This window comes from Hippocampus comes, unplaced genomic scaffold (genome assembly GCF_001891065.2).
Source record: "Hippocampus comes isolate QL1 unplaced genomic scaffold, H_comes_QL1_v1.1 scaffold7, whole genome shotgun sequence".
In the NCBI taxonomy this organism is placed as follows: Eukaryota; Metazoa; Chordata; class Actinopteri; order Syngnathiformes; family Syngnathidae; genus Hippocampus; species Hippocampus comes.
Window position 1 is genome coordinate 7,945,753 of NW_017842060.1, and position 14,215 is coordinate 7,959,967.

Sequence of the window (14,215 nt, forward strand, 5' to 3'; positions counted from 1 at the left end):
TTTATGACATTTAAATTAGCAGTAAGGAGCAGGAACTACTTTAACTTGTCACATCATCTTAAAAACATAAATTGTGTCATTATTTACGTATACAAGCTCTAGTCTGTGCAACACTCTACATCGATAGGTTAGCACTGACATTAGCGGGAACATGAGTGCTGCCCTGCCTGGTCCACGAAGACTAAAAAAAAAAAAAAAAAAAAAGACAATTCGCTATTGCCTTGGTGATAAGAAGAAAATGTACTAACAACAGATGACGGTCACATTTTTTTACATAATGTACCTCCATTCCAATGTGAACTTCCGGCAAGTGCAAAAACATTAAGGCTGGAAGTATGTTTGTTGATGAAAATACACAATGTGCTCGTATGCTCTGGAAAGTCATGTTGAAGTGCTTGAGTAGGTTGCGTCGTTGCGTACGTCACAGCCGATGACTAATATCGTGTTCAGCGCGCTGCACTCTGCTGATTATTCTCAATGGTCTGCCTCTCACAATTAGGAAACCATTAACGCTCTGTATTTCTGTGCGTGTATGCATCTGTGTGACTTGGAGACTACGATTGCTTACTAGAGGAAATAAGCTCCTTTTTTTTTTTTATTCGCATCTCAGGCCCACAAATGTCACATTTAAACTTTATTGTCTGCTGTTTGTCTTTTGAGACAAGCGAGACAAATGACAATCATTGTACTGTTGTGGTTTAGCCGAAAATATCATGACAGAAGCCAGTTCTGCTCTTGTGCGGGTCATTTGTGGCCAAGTCTCTCTCTAACGCTCTCTCTCTCTCACACACACACACACACACACACACACACACACACACACACACACACACACACACACACACACACAAACACACACACACACAGAGTCTCATGATGTACTTCACTTCAAACTATAGCTACACACACACACACACACACACACACACACGAGAGTGGATATTTTTCAGTCCCCTCCAAAAGTATTGGAATGGCAAGGTCAATTCCATTGTTTTTGTCGGAGACCAAAGACATTTTGATTTCAGATCAAAAGATGAATATGAGACAAAAGTTCAGAATTCCATCTTTTATTTCACGGTATTTACATTTCAATGTGTTAAATAACTCAGGACAGAACACATCCGAGTCTGCAGAAGTATTGGAATTTATGACTGACGGGTGTTTCTCGTTGCTCTAGGTGCCTTTTGGATTGATTGCTTAAACATAAGGGCTATTGCACAAACAGTGGGCACATCCAAGACAACAATTTGGAATGTCATATCAAAGAAAGAAACTACTGAGAAACAGCCTCCGAACAGGTCAGCCAAGGGTACCAACAGCAGGTGATGAAAAAACATTGTGAGCGCTGTGAAGAAACACCCAAAGACAACAGTCAGTGACATCACGGCCAACCCTGACAGGGCAGGGGTGAAGGTATCACAATCCCATTGTTCAAAGAAGAGTTTGAGAGAAAAAAATATACATGCTTTACCACAAAAGATGAGCCACAAAAGTTTTGAAACCACCTTTTTTGGACTGATGAGATGAAGATTAACTTCTACCAAAGTGATGGAAAGTTCAAAGTATGAAGAAAGAAAGGATCCGCTTTGGAACTAAAACACACAAGCTCCTCTGTGAAGCATGATGGAGGTAATGTCGTGGCTTGGGGTTGCAAGGTTGTTCATGGAACGGGCTCATTCACTGATGCAACTCGTGATGGTAGCAAAAGAATGAATTGTCAAGTCTCCAAAACCATTTTATCTGGCAATTTACAGGAAAGAAATGCATCCAAACTAATCGTGAGAAGTTTCATCATGCAACAACGTAGTGACACCAGACACACTGCCAACATAACAAAGGTCTTCCGAAGAGAGAAAAAGCGGAAGGTCTTCGATTGGCCAAGTCAATCACCAGACCTTAACCCAACAGAGCATGCATTTTACCTCCCGAAGAGGATACTGAAGGAAGAAAGCGCCAGAAACAAACAAGAACTGAAAGAGACTGCAGTAAAGGCCTGGAAAAGCATTTCAAATGAAAAATGCAACAGTCTGGTGAAGTCAATAACTCACAGGCTTTATGCAGCTCTTGCAAGTAAAGGCTATGCCACCAAATATTCAATCTTATTTACTTTAAGTCAATTTAATAATATCCGTTTTAATACTTTTGCTCACTTGAAAAGTGCGTGGCCTCATGAATTCTGAACTTTTATCTCATATTCATCTTTTGGTCAGAAATCAAAATGTCTTCAGTCTCTCCAACAAAAACAAATACATTGACATTGCCGGTCCAGTACTTTTGGAGGGGACTATACTTTCTTGAAAATGAGAATATACTGAAATATCAACAGGGAGGCATCATTTGCTTATTTTTCTAATGGCGTTGACCTTTTCCTCTCCATGTTTACGGTTAGGGTAACTCGCATTTCCCGTCATTTCCGAAGAAACCACACCCCCACGTTATCTCTTCAACAAAAGGTGACTCTGCTAGGCCGACATGCCATGCCATTGCACAAGAAAACCTTTCTATGTAGCTTTTTTTGTAGCTTCTTCCCTATGCGTCTTGGCCACCTGGTAGCAGCCTTCTCTCTCAGTGTCTCAGTAAGGCAGGACTACTGGTACTAGTAGTCTTTGCAGAGGATGAAGAAAAGATGTTTGTGAGGGTTTTTACATTATCTGGCTACGTATTTTCTGCACCATTTGTGTGCAGATCTTCATTGCTTTAAAGGTGACAACACCAAAATAAAAATGATTCCCCCCCCCTCATCCAGTTAAAAAAATGAACAAATCCTACAGCAGGTTGTTTTCAGTTGTGTAATGTTTTGACAAGTATGGGAAATGTGTGTGCCCTTGTGGAGTCGCCCCCTGTGGAAGGGACGGCGGGAGGGGCTGGAGTTTCTTTGGGAATGTTGGGAAATGTAAGTTACACTTATCATAAATATGAAGAGGAAAAAGTCAAAGCCATCAGGTAAACATTTACGAAAAAAGATGAAGAGAAATGAGCTGGGGTTGCAGGCAGGCTTATTTACGAATCAATATATTCAAAGAAAACACAGGATGCCATTTAAACTAGGACCGCCACTGCGCGCACACACACACACACACACACACACACACACACACACACACACACACACACACACACACACACACACACACACACAGAGTCGTTTTGGAGGTGCCTGTCCTTTCCAGGCCACCAGATGAGTGGAGGATTATCAAGGAGCCTTAGCGGCAATCGCATCCAGCATGTCTGCTCAGGAAGACCATCAAGCGGATACAGACGTCCCAGGAGAATGGATTAGGAGTATGCACGCACACACACATCCACACAGGAGCAAACATACACACACACGCATACCCTACAGGGCGCATCATTTAGAACACACACAACTCCCACTGCACTCTTTCATGGGTTTAAGCCGAATGGCTGGCAGGACACCACATAGGAGGTTTCTATGTCAAAGGCTTTGAGAAAAGACCTCCATTTTTTTCATTTTTTTTCCTCATTGCCATTATTAAACAAAGACATTTTTTTTTTAATTGACATGAGAATGAAGTGAAAGCAATTATTGAAAGATTGTACATATGTTTAAAGGTTAAGTTATGACTTTATTGTGAGTTTTTTAAATTAATGATTATTTAGACAGTATTCGTCCATTCATCCATTTTCCAATCCGCTTATCCTCACGAGGGTCACGGGCTTGCTAGAGCCTATCCCCGCCCTCATCGGGCAATAGGCGGGGTACACCCTGAACTGGTTGCCAGACAATCGAAGTGCACACATAGACAAACGACCATTCACGCTCACACTGATACCTCGGGACAATTCAGAGTGTTCCATTAACCTGTCATGCATGTTTTTGGAATGTGAGAAGAAACCGGAGTACCCGGAGAAAACCCACACAGGCACGGGGAGAACATACAAACTCCATACAGGAAGGCCGGAGCCAGAATCGAACCCTGCAAGTCTGTACTGTGAGGCCGACATGCTAACCAGTTGTCCACAGTGCCGCCCAACAGTATTTGTATTGAAGTTAAATATTATTAAATGTTTACGTTTTACACGTAGCTTGAAAAATGTACGCATTTAAGAAGAAAAAGGCTAAAAAGGTACTTGAAAAGTCAATTTATTGCTGAAGGTATTCATACTGTACAACACAAAGTATTTTTTTAACTGAATACATCAAAATATATTTTTTTAAAGACAAAAACGAAAACATAATATAGTTTTGAACATTGTAGACATTCATGTTAAAAAAGGGAAACTTCGTTTTTAGGGGGGAATGGTCAAACTATTTAAGTAATATTATCACTTAATGTAGCTTTAAACATGTTGCATAAATTAAGAAAAAAAAGATACAAGTATTAACATAATATACATTTGCACAAACTATACAACTAAAAGAAAACTAAGAAAATGATAACAATAGCTTTAAACATTGTGCATAGTGCAGTTAAAATCAATCAATAAATACAAATATATAATGTGGTTTGATACATTGGACAAATGAAAGTGAAAATGGAATATTTTTATAACATTGCACGCATTTAAGTAAAAAGAGTTCAAAATATTATGGATGCAGCTTTAAACATTGCACATATATAAATCAAATGATAATACATTTCAGCTTTAAAGACGACACTTTTTAAATGTCAAGTTGTATATTGGAGCTTGTCACCTATTTTTATTACTTTAATTTTCTGAGTACACAATCAGTGGGAAGGAGCACGAGAAACCTCGGTGTTGTTTCCGACAGCTGCAGTGTAAGTGAAATAGCGGATTCATAATTCAGGAACTCCCCCACATAAATAAAATGACTTCTTACAAAAGTAACTTATTGTTGCACATTATACTGATAGTTCTGGGTCCACCTTTTAAGTGGACTTTTGCGCTATGCGATAAGTGACAATAATGCAACATTAATAAGTCATGTTGTGGCAATGACATTTTCCATAGGGGGTAAAAACACATAATGGGGAAAGAGGAAAATAGACAATCGCTTGTTTAAAGGTTTAGAGCACATTAAGTTGTAAAAGCTTTGCCACATCATAATTCATGAGTCTTAGTGCTTTGCTGTCAATCACAGGGCACCAACATACAAACAATCAACCATCCACGCTCACATTTCTACCTATAGTGGATATCAAAAGTCAACACATCCTTGTTCAAATTCCAGGTCAAAAGATTGAGCAGGATTTTAAGATTTTTTTTTTTAAAAAAATAATCCCAAAATTTTTTCGACAATTAATGTGTCTTATAATGTATAAATTAAAAGAGGAAATCTTTATGAGAGAGGAAGCAAAGATAAACAACTGAAATGATGTTATTGCATAAGTGTGCACACCCTCTTGGCACTGGGAATGTGGCGATGTTTAAAATTGACCAATCGCACTCATGTTGAACGGGACTTTGCACACTGTCACCATATTTTAGGTGCTGCTGGTTCACCCCAAATAAAGATCTGATGTTCTAGTAGGCTTTTCCTGACTTTGTTTTTGTTTGTTTGGGTTTTTTTTTTTTTTGTAACAACGTACTGCACAAGTCATGGTCCGCAAAGAGCTTCCACAGCATCAGAGCGATCTTACTGTTCAAAATAACATGAACGCACACAAATTCACAAGTAGTGGACATCCATCCAAAATGGATGACTGTGTGCTATGACTGTGAAACTATATAAAGAAGTCAAGAAAAATGGCTTGGTCACAAGAAAAGGCTTACAATATCTCAATTTGCATTACATATGAGAATTTGAAATTTTGGTACAAATTTCAGCAAGCATCATAGCTGTTGACATGTTTGATTTGCTTTCGCAGGCCAGATCCGGCTCCGGGGCCTTGAGTTTGACACCTGCGTTCTACGTCTTGCTGCGCCATTTGTATTCAGTACCCTCCCACATTCAAGCTATATAACTGTAATCTCTAAACCATTTATTTTTAACGGTATTATTGGATAGTGAGTTTTTGTTTTTTGGAACCAGAGTTTGTGGTACATTCATTTAGGCCATCATATAGATTTTCAGGGGAGGTGGTGTCAAATTCTTTTTCATGGCAGGATATAGTGATTACCCCTCACCCCCCCACTAATTAACTGTATTTATTTCATGATCAATACAAATGTAAGCAAGCTCTTGATCATACATATGATGTTTGAAGATCCTGTTTCTTGGGGTTATTTCCTCCTTGTTCAAGCAAGCAGAGGAGGAGAAAGAGGAGGAGCAGAGAACAAAAATAGGAGGAGGATGACGACTGGACTGGTCTGTGTAGCTGACTTGCATGGGATGCTGATGCTGTTGCATGCTGCCTCCATCCCTCACTCTCCCTCCTCTGTGGCAGGGGGAGAGGGAAAAAAAAAAACAAGGAGTGGTTGTGTGATTCCCGCTTAGCGCGTGAGACAGAGAGAAACGGCATGAAGGGTAGAAGAAGAGGAGGAGGTGTGGTGAGGGGATGCCCTCCCCCCCAACACCTACACACACTCCGGCATGGATCCAATGTGGAACAAACGGAGCGGCTTCTTCTCCGAAGCGGTCGGGAGTGGTAAGTTAAATCTCTTCTTATTTCTCCTCGTGACCCAAGGTGAGGGTTCCCATGGCAACAGCTGATAAATGACAACACCATTAGAATCCTTCAAGTGGATTTCAACATGACTGAGATGGTCCACGGGAGGTTCTGGGTGTGCGTTCTGATTGGATGGGAAGCAAACAGTAGCGCTCCTCAATAGCACTCCGAGATGGGAAGAATGCAGCAAGAGCAAGGAAGGGAGTGCATGAGAAAAAAAAAAAAAGATTTGGGTAGAAGAATTGGGGGGAATCTATCAATAAATGTTTTAAAAATGTTCATACTAATTGAGAATTACAAATAAATTATTAATAAATACAGTAGATGTGTTTTTTGGACTATTTACTAAAATATTTTGTATTAGACAAGGGAAGTTCATGAGTACCATTCATTCATGTCTTACAGAGGCAAAGAAAAAGGGAACAAGGTTAAGGAAAAATGGAAATCAAATCCTAATATAAAATCTGGACGAGTGAAAAGACAAAATCAAATTGTCAAGTTTTAGATTAAGAAAAAGCAATGGTTAAAAAAAAAGTTTTCTAGGACGGATTTAAACGTAGTAACGGTTTACATACTAAAGTCTGTATTCTGCTCATATTCAGTCATGCTGTATAACTTTCCCATGCCCGCAGCGTAGCTTGGCGTCCTTGTAACAATCATCACTTAGAATTGGAATACTCCCTACTGAGGACGCACAAACACTGGAATGCGCTAGTTGATACAAGCTGACAATCGGTTTAGGAGAAATGAAAGTTGTGATGTCACACCTTGAGTTTAGATTACTAACATTCTCCTCGTCCGAAACACAATAAACACGCAGGGGGGAAAAGGCTGCTTTCCCCCACAATAACACATATATTTGGGGGAATAAATAAATAAAATAAATAAATAAAATAAAAATCTTAGTTATCATCATGAACAGGTGCTGACTATTTGCTGGAACCATACTATATCGGCTCATGGACCTAATAGGGGAAGTGCAATAGAGTAACGGTCTGTGTTGTGATTAAAAAGTTGGCTGACACCGATAACCATGTGTATATTATTAATATGCATGTGTATGGTGCCTATTACAGATCAGCCCATTGGTCCATTTCAGTCCTGGCCCATTCATAAACACATTTGACACGTTTTTTTTTTTTTTTATCACAGATTATGATCATTTCTTTCCATGACCTGGCCTTTAATTTTTTTTTTCTTCTGTGTTGTGGGCCGGCTCAAATGGTCTAATGTGCCCCAAATGGCCCATGTGCCATATGTTGTGGACCAATATGCAGCCATACCGTGTCATCATAATGATGATGATCATCATTATACCAGGCGCCTTTAGTTCCAAGCAATTAAGCAGCAATGCTTCCCTGTTGTACGCATGCAAAATGTCACAGGTGTCCAGCCCCAGTTGATGGATACAATGGGTGTGTGGCAGGAGACAGCAATCGTGATTTAAAAAAAAGAAAAAAAGGCCCCTCAAGCTGTAGCCAGTTCACTTCCAATCACGTCAATTCAGGAAACTGATTCCACCTCCCACCCACCGCCACCCCCTAAATGGCAAAACCAGATGTCGTCCACCTGCCGCGAAATAAAGTTAGCGCAGCAATAAATGAAAGGCTAATCATGAGGATGCAGGATGAGGTCATGTGACGTCAACGTAGGCGTGCACAACCCCCGGCGCCGACCCAACCCTTCTCTCTGCTCTCCCATAGGAAGGAAGGCAGATGATGCTGTCATACTGGAGCCATGAAACACACTCATGTCATTCCATTTAAATGAAGAGTTGTCTTTTTACACCTCAACAAAGTACTTTACCGAGCAAACAAGACATTCTTTTTAACTTGTTAGGGGAACAGACAAGGACAGTGAGTGAGATTCCTCATAATGAGTAACAGAAGATTCTTCACTGGATGTGTGGGACTGTTTTTCCGTGTCAGACAGTGGCAGTTTGCAAGATATAAACTGTCGATATTTTTTTCAAAAAGAGGCTTTAAACCACCCTCAGCTGAAGGTTACTGTCAAACTTAACATCAAACAATGAGAACTACACTTTGTGGGTTTCAAGAAATCACATAGCTTCTGCTAGCAGAATGCTAACATACAATTGGAAGCTCCATAGGCACAGAGCTAGCAATTAGCATCTACCTGTATGTGGCGGTGTTGTTGCCCTGTATGTAAAGGGTGTCTGAACAGGAATGGTCCTGCAACACAAGGAGACAGATCATACAGCAAGGTTCACATACATATATCCTTTATCCTCTGCAAAGAACATCAAATATGACTGCTCTGCTGGGAAAAGCAAGAGAAGAGTTGAGTCTCCAGTGCAATATATCCATCTGCCTCCAGGTGGCCAAGGTGCACACATCAGAATGAGCAGCACAATTGAAGGAGAAAGTATAACACACATGGTGACTCATTATTTTGAATTATCATTTTGATGAAGAATATTATTGTATTGATTAATGTGAAATGTGGTGTAGTGGTTTATACTGTACTGCTGTATATGCATTCAACAAAACGTTCTTTTCTCATTTAGCATTAGCATTAGCTATGTATTGTCAAGATCACAGCAGAACAATCAAGTGATGTCTCAGTTCAATTCTTTCTTTACTCACCTTGCCTGTAAGCTAAATTATCGCTGTGTTAGTGAGTTTATAAAACCCTGTGAATTCATCTTGTCCGGAGCCCGCTGATTTGCATATATGCGTTGCTTCCAAAAACTGCAACTAGCAATGCTAACCGGGAGAAGGTCAATAGTTTTAGGCTAAACAGGCTTTCCATAAGACACAGCTGCATTGCCTGATATATATATATATTCATATATTCATCCATTATCCAAACTGCTTATCCGTCCAAGGTTCTTCAATATCTACTCTGTTTTACTCGGTGTGGGTACTTGTCAGCACTGTGTTGACATCATTCAGTCGTGATTCTGAAAGTACTGTACTTCTTTCTTTGGCCTTGGCAAGCAGGAGGTAGTTGAGTTCGCCCAGGATTTAATGATCTTCTCTCTCAGGTCACTCGCTCTTGGGTTGAAGTGCTCTGCTTGTGGAGAGGGGAACCAACTCCCGATGTTTAGGGGTGATGGTGAAACCACCCTCCTAATGACCTTGTGTCCTGCTCCCCCTTGCCCAAGCATCTTAGTACTGCACATGAAGCCCATTGTACCTCATTCATCTCCAGCTGTGTGTGTCCGCCCTGCTCTATTAACGCCTCGCCCTGCTTTATTTTCATATATATATATATATTTTTTTTTTTTAATTTAGCGATGTATGGTAGGCTAGCGAGGCTAGCGAAACAAACCTGTTGACTCATTTCGAGGACAATGAAGCTGAGTTAAAATAACAACAAACTGTTTTAATCAATAAAACAAAACCAAAAAAAAAGTCCTCACCCATTTTCACAATGACATAGATTGTGCAGAGCCAGACACTCTTGACAGGAGCAGTAGCACTGCTGTCAGTGTCGGCCAAGCCGGATGCAGCAGAGTTGAAGTGGAGAGCGGCTTTTTATCACTGAGATGAGAGTATCAAATGTTCGAGGGTACTAAATGTTGATTAATGTTCTTAACAATGACAATAAAAGTGGTGAGATGATTCACTTGTTACATAATTTGCAAGAGGAATTTTAAGCACTTGATCTGGGTGAAGAAAAAGGACATACATTTGTTAATTTACAGTCTTTAGTTGATCAAACTTCATATTCAAATCTTGGCAGGGCACAGACTTGGTGAGACCCATGACTAGGTTTGCTTTGGGACTCCAAATGATTCAATCCACTCCTGGTTTTTGAATTGGTTGTCGTGACTTGGCTAGTCCCAGTGTACAGTAATTACACTTTATAAAACTACTTTATTTTCTGCTATTGTTTTTTGAATGCAATACAGTGCTTTGTAAAAACACATAACCAAAACAGGTGGTTGGGTGACTGGAATGCATTAATGGCATTTCAAAAAGTAAATTAATTTTGATTACTTGATTTCAAAACAAATGAATGTATTTTTTGTGACATTTTTGTTTGGTGGCGTGTGATTTTTTTTATTTTTTATATACGAGTGTCACAAATGTTCCAGGATGGGTGGTACAAGGGATATTTTTCAAATCCAAATTTCAACTTTTCCCCTTGGAAATAATTCCCCTTCGCCATTTACCCTGTTAACTTACTGCTAACGTTAAATACCATCTATGTTGCGGTACAACAACCCTTTTAGTGATGGATTGAACACAAACTGTGCAGCAACATATGTAGACAGAAAATAGGCAATCCTCAAAGTCAACTATTCTTCATCCTCTGTGAAGAATGACAAATAGTGCCATACCGATGAAGTGAGAGGAGATGTGAAATCTCAATTAACAGTTAATCTGACTGTCTGTCTGATTTTTACCGCCCCTAAGTGGCCAAGTCGAGCACAGCTCAGCTGTGTATTTCCCTATTGGCAAACAGCAGCACAAAGGCCATGACAGTGTTTTTAATTCTATTTACTTGTGTCATTGTCACATATGTCAAGTACAATATGCTAAATAGACAGTCCAGCATTTTTTTTTCCCTCGGGAAAAACTGAAACAGATGAACGGCATTTCCGTTCATTTCACTTCAACTCGTATCTGAAGGCACCACCTGAGCTGGCGAAGAGAGTAAACTGCGGCAAGGTTAATGCGGTGGAAGGGCGAAAGAAACAAAATCAGTAATGTTTGTCAACCAGTTTTTATGCCAGGAGCTCTCCTTGGTTCTGATGCAACACCCCGTCAATCCCCGCCTCCCTCCCCCCCTTTCATTCATCCACCGTATGCTGCCAGATTGACACGTCCTGCTCTCTAATTGGCAAATGTGTACCAACATTATTCTCCACGGGATGAGCCTGGGGCAGCAAAGTCAATGATGGGGTGGGGAGGAAGAATATGTTTGTACTGCGGTGTGTAACACACAGCGACATCTATTTGATAATGGAAGAGCACCTCTCTGCCCTCCTTAACTGCAGTACAAAAAGATTTTGTCACTTGAATGTGTTTATGTTAGGGTTAAAAAAAAAAAAAATGCTCTCACATTTCTGGGCTCTGAATGCGCATGATGAAAGGAAAGCGCGTTGTTATTCAAGGGTGAACGTTACCTCTTTTCTGTGCCCTCCCATAGGTGCTGTCTGCTTACAACAACACAAAAGAGGATGAGGATGAAGAGGATGAGGGCGAGGGCCTCTTGGCTCCACTCTCGACCACGTGTATTCTTGGGTTGATAATACAGATGTGGATGTTATTGCTTAAGAATACGCGTAGTCGAGTGGAGGCTTTGTCAACCAAAGGTCCTTCGGAATAAAAAAAGGCACACTCGCGGGTAAGTTTTGAACATGACGCAATCCAGATCGTAGTCAAACCGCCTCCCTTAAATGCTGTTTGTGTGTGTGTGTGTGTGTGTGTGTTGGTTCACCATTCCAGGTTTATGAAGCGTGTCCCTCTTAGCACCTGTAGAGGAAATGAGTTTGCGCGCATCTCCTGCGAGAGGCGCTGCCGGCGACGACCTCCTAACACTAAGCTCAACTCCCCACAGGGTTTATTAGTTCAGAGAGATGAACGCTCCAGTCACACGTTCATTACAAACCTTCGACTACTCAGTCACTTGTGCCCTCCAGGAGAGACAGTGAGAGAGAGACTGTAAGCCTATTATTGGTGAGCAGCTCAGATGGCCTGTTTTTGCATGAATGGAGTAGGATTTTGCACAAAAACGGCATTCTATTTTGTCCAAAATTATTTACCAAGCCTCATATTGACGTTTTTGAAAGCATATCGTCATTTACCAAGACTGTACTCAGCCGATGCACTAATGAAACCGTGTCAACTGATGGAAAAGCTAGTTTAAAATAACTTAGTTCAGCCTCCAGAATCCCTCACCATACACTGGCCAATGGACTTACCCGGGCTGTTTTTTCCTCTTTTGGTAAAGTTTAAAATCTATCCGTATTCTGTTGTACCCGGTAGCTAGCACTAAGCTGACCTGGGAGGGTTTGTTCCCCCAGTTCAACATCCAAATTTGCAGACTCTTTGCTAGGACAGTGTCAGAGGGCAACAGTGAAGCAAAGACAATGACATCGATACACTGCCTAGAAAGGCTTTGTTGACTGATTGCTTAGCAATTTAATGTAATGGTCATTCACGTGCAAACACTTTGGGTTGTCATGTTGAAAGAGAGCCTTTCACACGATGCTGTGCACCTCTCACAACCACTCGGTGAGTATGTCACACTACATACATGGGCTGATGCGTCAAGACAACAGAGAAAGGTACATGGCTGCTCAATACAATACTGCTAAGCTGCATGAGTAATAAAATGATTCGAACAGAATCGACATCACAATGTCAGCTGTGTTTAGTCTCTTTATGGTTATTGTCGTTTACATTTTATGATAAGGCAGCGACCTTCTTTTCACTCCTGTAAGACAAATGTTGATGCATGAAGAGGACAGCCTTTAGCCTCCCTCTTCTTTTCCTTTACACACTACACAAGGGTGAGTAATCTTACTATGGTTCCATTTTTTCTTCTCTACAGTGATTATCAATTTAATTTTCTGACTTATTTGCAGGCATGTGCACAGAGATTTATGGGGGCGAGTGCTTAAGCCGCCTCCCCCCAACCCCCACCTCAAAAAATGGCACCCATCGTCAAAATGATTCAATTAGCAAGAAAAACAGTCGTAGATGTATTTATATTCTGCCCTACTTGTCCGTGTCCGAAGACGTGAACAGATAGACAGATAGCGAACAATAAAAAAAGACCAAGAATCTTTTTCCTTATGTTGTAAAACTGTACAGAGAAACAGAAACACAAAAGGGGGATGTTTCATTAAACACTGTTCAAAATAAATGTCTCCGTGTCATTACTGTACATTGTAATGTGAACTTGTATAAGCTTAGCTTACTGTACAATAAATGCAGCAGAAAATATAGAAAATATACATTAATTGTAAAGCCGTTTGCAAATAACAGTGTATATAGACGCCAGTTTCTTAATGTAACTGCGGTTGTGACTGTGTGCACAGCTCAATAACCAAGGCTGATGAAATGTGTGCCTATACACACGTCTAAATAACTACGAAATTAATTAACAAATAGTGCTTTGTGGTTCACTCTTCACAAAATAGTGGATTATCTTCCAATAATAATGTCAAAACGCAATATAGGCGTAGAACAGAGATAACCAAAATATGCATGCTTAGCATTGAAAATAGCTGCAACTAGCATGCAGTAGCCCATATGCTAATATGGATAGCCCAAACGCTAATGTGGCATAGCAAAAATGGACAGAAAATCGTCCCTAATATTGCATATTGCCAATACTAGAACTGAAGCAAATGTTTGTGTTGACATCATGTAAGTGCAATCTAAACAGGATTCAACTCACAGACGATGCTTTCCAAGGCATATACTCAAGAAGAAAACAAGAAACGAGGACTACAGTTAGCACGAAACCATGCGATCTTCACTGGATACGTACTTCCGGTTTGTGTTGCCAAAATTAAAGTCTACTAGAATCTAACTAAAAACGGAACCCGACCATTTATATTAGGTATCAATTTCCATTCACACAGTTAGTAAGACTATTTAAAAAGGAGGTAAAGGGATGCTACTGTGAATATAAAAAGTCTGCACACCCATTGGACTTGTGTGGTCTTTTATAAATATATATATTCTTTTAACTGGGCT

General features: G+C 40.3%; 2 long non-coding RNA genes across 2 annotated transcripts; one reads left to right on the forward strand and one right to left on the reverse strand.

Moving 5' to 3' along the window:
• Positions 1-943: 943 nt before the first annotated feature.
• On the reverse strand, positions 944-13,984 carry LOC109510981 (uncharacterized). The gene is made up of 3 exons (XR_002167221.1): positions 13,914-13,984; positions 1,962-1,970; positions 944-954 (listed from the first exon to the last, which is right to left on the reverse strand). It is a non-coding gene; the product is annotated as an uncharacterized LOC109510981 (long non-coding RNA).
• LOC109510980 (uncharacterized) lies at positions 6,040-12,869 on the forward strand. The gene is made up of 3 exons (XR_002167220.1): positions 6,040-6,512; positions 11,655-11,852; positions 11,954-12,869. It is a non-coding gene; the product is annotated as an uncharacterized LOC109510980 (long non-coding RNA).
• Positions 13,985-14,215: the final 231 nt, after the last annotated feature.